This window comes from Buceros rhinoceros, unplaced genomic scaffold (assembly GCF_000710305.1).
Source record: "Buceros rhinoceros silvestris isolate BGI_N320 unplaced genomic scaffold, ASM71030v1 scaffold26040, whole genome shotgun sequence".
Lineage (NCBI taxonomy): Eukaryota > Metazoa > Chordata > Aves > Bucerotiformes > Bucerotidae > Buceros > Buceros rhinoceros.
Window position 1 is genome coordinate 787 of NW_010391742.1, and position 4,592 is coordinate 5,378.

The window sequence follows — 4,592 nt, forward strand, 5'->3', positions numbered from 1 at the left end:
GGTTGAAGGGCTGGCAGGCAGGTCCTGGGAGGGAGCCCCTTTGGCTCCCTGGTGGTGGGATCAGAAAAGGTCACCGTGGTTATTCTCTTATTAAGCGTGATGAGCAATATCCTCAGAATAACAGCTAGATTTTCCCCAAGGAGGACTGCGGGCTCTCAAGCAGTAAGATGGTCAGTGAAGCCTCTTAAACGAGAACCCGTCTTGCTGTTTGGGAACAGGGCTTGGGCAGGTTCTGCGAGCTTTACACCCAGCTGCTGTCGCACAGTTTGCCCATTGTGTGCACGGTCGTACCGGTTACTGGCAGTGCAGCTCCTTCCTTCTTCGGAGGCCAAGCGGGGTTGTTTGTCTCTGTCCTCCAAGGCAGAGCTCTGTTGTTTCTTTTTCTGTGGTTTAGCCAGAGTGGTGAATAGCGTTAGCCCCGTGTACTTAAGAAGGCAGACCAACCCGTCGTTGCCTTTGCAAATAAAATATGCACAATAACGCATTTACAGGTGGCAATAGCTCTAACCTGTCTGGTTATGCCCCAGGACAGCCCCATGTATCCACTTCCCTCCAGTAAAGTTTATGTAAACAACCCGAGTTTCTGTTTTGCCCATGAAGGGCAGTAAACGTGGGAGCTGATTTCGGGGAAGACGATCTCAGAACTCTGCAGATGCCTCACAAATGCCAGTTTTCAAAGCACTCACCATGGTCCCGGGGGAGGGCTGCCTACAGCAGTGCTACTTACTGACGACGTGGAGGCTGTCTCCTGGAAGGATTGTTTTAATTTTATATGGTGAGTGTGCGTTCTTACAACTAATAATCTGGTTTTTCCTCTTCTGAGGTCATAGTGCCAACCTTTGCTGTTGTTACCCCATCAGTGCTGTCAGCCTTGCCTGGTTCTCTTGTGTTAGAACCAGTGCTGATGAAAGGGAGCTATTGCCAGGGCACTCTTCCACCTAAGATCTGTCACCCAGTCTCCGCAGAGGGGTTGTTACACTGGGTTACATCAAGAAAGAAGGATTCCTGGGTTACAAACCAAGAATGAGCCTGATTCAGGCTCACCAGTGAAGAACTTTCAGCAGGTCATTTAAACTCTCTGTAGATTGGTTCCTCCAGTCTGGAACAATAATGCATGTCACTTTTTGTCCACGTTTTGAGATCTGGGTGGAAGGAGCTTGTGCAGATGGGACCGTGTCTTAGCGAGAGGGTTGTTTCCGTTGTTCGCTCTGGTGCAGATTTCCAGGGAGAGAGTCTGTTTAGCAAGGTGAACTCCACATCCTGCCGACAAAGACAGCTTTTCTGCCCGGCTGCTGCTTTGTGACCTTTTAAAAGAAGACAGTGAGCGTTGTGACACCTGGATCCAGTTGCCACCTTGGTGTTATCTGTGTTACTTTTGTGACAGTGCATGGTTCTGCTTGCGTAGCTTCAGGTGCAGACCTGGTGCCTGCGTGGTGCAGGACCTGCGTCCCTCCTACCTGTGCTGCCCCTTAGTGCGGTGAGGAAAATTAGTACTTGTCGGCCTGGTCTGAAACCCTGGAGAAAGATCAAGAGTCCACTGAGCACAGGGGCTCTAAAATCGTGCCTGGCCGGAATAGACAAGGGCTTGGCAAGCACCGTTTCCATTTAGCAAGGTATGTGATACCAGACCCTGCTCTAGAAACCTGGGTGGAAGTACTGGTTGAAGCAACCACAGTTGCTGACACCTGCCTGGGGTGTGGAAATGGACTCTCAGCTACTCCTCACCGACAGTGGTTGAACATCAGTGGTTAAAACAGGCACAGCTCTGCAGAAGATGGTTTCAACGCTGCTCAGGATTGAAGAATACCTGTTTTTTTCCATGCTGTGATAAGCTGTCTATTGGCCTAGTGAAGACGGGGAACGTTGCCTCTGAAAGACAGGAAGGGCAGCAGGCTGGATGAGGGAAGGAGAGAAAAGGACAAATAAATGATTCTTGTATGAGGCAGCTTTACATGGGAGGGGAAAAAAAAGTCCACGTGACACTTCTTTGTTTATTTATCGTGTAGTGGGAGTAGATTATGGTGCTGGAAGATCCTGAGAGACTTCTCAGCGCGGAGAGCGGTGGCTGCAGTGGAAGTGCTAGAAAGGCTTGAAGTCAGGAATGCTGTAAAGAATGGCTGCTGCCAGAAGAGTCAGGGCACATTCTGTGGTGTTTTTAGGTACTAACTGTCAAGAAAACCAAAGGGAATAGCTTTTTCACACAACGTAGATGAATGTTTTTAATCCACTGCCGAGGGTGCTGTGTGTGTCCTAGTAGTTAGAGGCTGGGTCCGTGGGTGGGTTGTCTGGACGCAGTTTCTGGCCCTGAATCCCTAAACCTGTGATTCCTGGAGCCAGGACTACCAGAACAGGTTTACACGTGCCATGTTACCTATTCTCTCCTCTCAGGAAGCTGCTCAGATCTTCACTTCAAAGTGCCATGCTTTATAAACCATCCTGTAGACCTCCGGAAGGCATCAGAAGGTGCAAAGGGACAAACTGATGAAAGCACTGAGGGAGCTGATGGGTCAGGGCGGGCAGGTAGAGCTGCTGCTCCTCAAAGTAAAGATTTATGCTTCAGCATGTACATCAGGCATTGCTGTGAGCCATGTGTAATCTTCCCCGAGATGCCTAAATTAAACCCACGCTGCTCCAGTGTGGAGAATTCTTTCTGCACAGCTCCTAATCGCCACCCCTGCCTCTTCAGTTCCTGCTGTCCTGTTCCTGCGGGCTGCCATCGGCAGTGGTTTGGCTGCTCGGGGGGTTTTCCTTCGCTTTTTTGAGGTGCCAGATCCAGTCACACGCAAATGGTGTTTGATTTGTGAGGGGGAACATAGCATGCAGAGCTGCCAGGGTGGGATGGGAAGGTAGAACCGGCCTTTGGGTGTTTGAGGGCCAGCTTGGCGTCTCTTTCTGGTCAGACATGTCTTTCTGCCCTAGGACGTCCTGGGTTTCTGTTTCTCAGTGTCTCCCTCAGTCATCCCTCTTCACTGGCCAGTAAATGCCTGTTGGGGCCTTGCTGCTGCTCATTGGAGCTTTGAAGGTAGCTTTGCTCAGCCACTTGCTGTTCTCGCTGGCTCGTGCGTGAACCACTGCAGGAACCCCTGTGTGGTCATCACCCTCTGCTGAGTCCCCTAAGGGAGTGATAGACGTAAGCCACAAAGGAATGAGGAATCACTTCTGTCTGAAGAAAATGAAGAGATTTACCACATTGAGCTTTTGTCTTGCAAGGTTGTGGGCTGGAAGGAGAACATTTGAAGTGCTGGGAGTGTGTCTGTCTGCTCTGAGCTCTAGAAAATCCTTGGGAATGGCACAACTCAACAGCCGGGGCCCAGGAGCCTGGGTTTTCCATAAGCGTCTTTGTTGGGAGCTTCAGGAACAGTGGTGAGGCCGCAGCAGATCTGCAGCATTCCTAGGCTGGGAACCTCCTCACCTTCTGGAGCACCCGCCCTGTCCGAGAGCAAAGCTCTTCAACTTTGCTCCTTGAAAGGTCAGAGGCAAGGGCAGGGCGCTGCGGTGCCTTCCCGCAGCAGGGCTTTGCAAATACCTGATAAGATGACTGGAAATGAGAAGAAAAGAGGCTGCACCTTTTGCTGGAGTCCATTGGGCTGATTTTAGCTGTTTCTTCACCAGGTGTGGAAGGGTCAGACTGGGAAAATGGCTCCCTGTGACTCTTCAGTACACTGGGGCTGTAGTAGCTCTTGGCAGCTTGGTCAGCTTCTCCCCAGTCTCCTCCTCCTTGTAGTAACCCAGTGAAGATTTCCACTGCCTCTCCAACGTGTAGGTGCAAATAAAACCACCCCTGAGACCCAGCCAGGGTGGCAGAAGGGACACGATTACCTCGGTAGTAATCGTTCTGCCTGTCTTAGAGCTGTGCTGCTCTGTGGAGGGGTGGGCAGCCTGCTCGCATCCCTGCCCAGGCTGTCCCCAGGGCCACGAGCGAAGCCATCAGTGGCCTCTCTCTGCTGCAGTCACTGGCCTGCTCTCAAATTGCAGAGTTTGAGGCAGGTTTTATGCAAACTGTGAGTGGATCTGTTCCTGCTTAGTGCCTGGAAATGAGGAATTCCACTTGCAGGAATAAAAAAAGCACTGATTTGAGAAAACGGAGACTACTTATCCCCTGTAAAAGCTGGGCGGATCACCCGCATCTGCATCTTAGGAGCTCTCTTGGAGAGCTGCGCTGGCTTTTCTCTCTGGAGAGGTGCTGGAAACCCAGCTTTGCTGTTGGCGGGAGCCTGCGAGGAGGAGGAGGTGGCACAAGCATGCCTGTTCTGTAGGGAGGACTTTATTGAAGGAATGCTGCTGATGCACGAGATACGAGCCAAGGTCGGGAGCTGGACCTGCGCAGGCGGAGATAAGAGCCAGAGGGAACGTGTGGGGCACTTACGGCTTCACTGAGCACTGCCTTCTGATCCTTAGGTAGGGCTCAGGAGTTGAGGAGCCTCCAGATGGTTTTTGTTCAGAACTAGAGTTCAGGTTATTGTTTGATTTAACTCGAGTGAGGCTATCAAGAGGGCTGTTGGCTGGATCAATGCTCTATGGTGTAATATCTTCTAAATGCTGGTGTGCTGCTCAATTTAAAATCTTCAGTAATAAGATAAGGGTGACTCCTG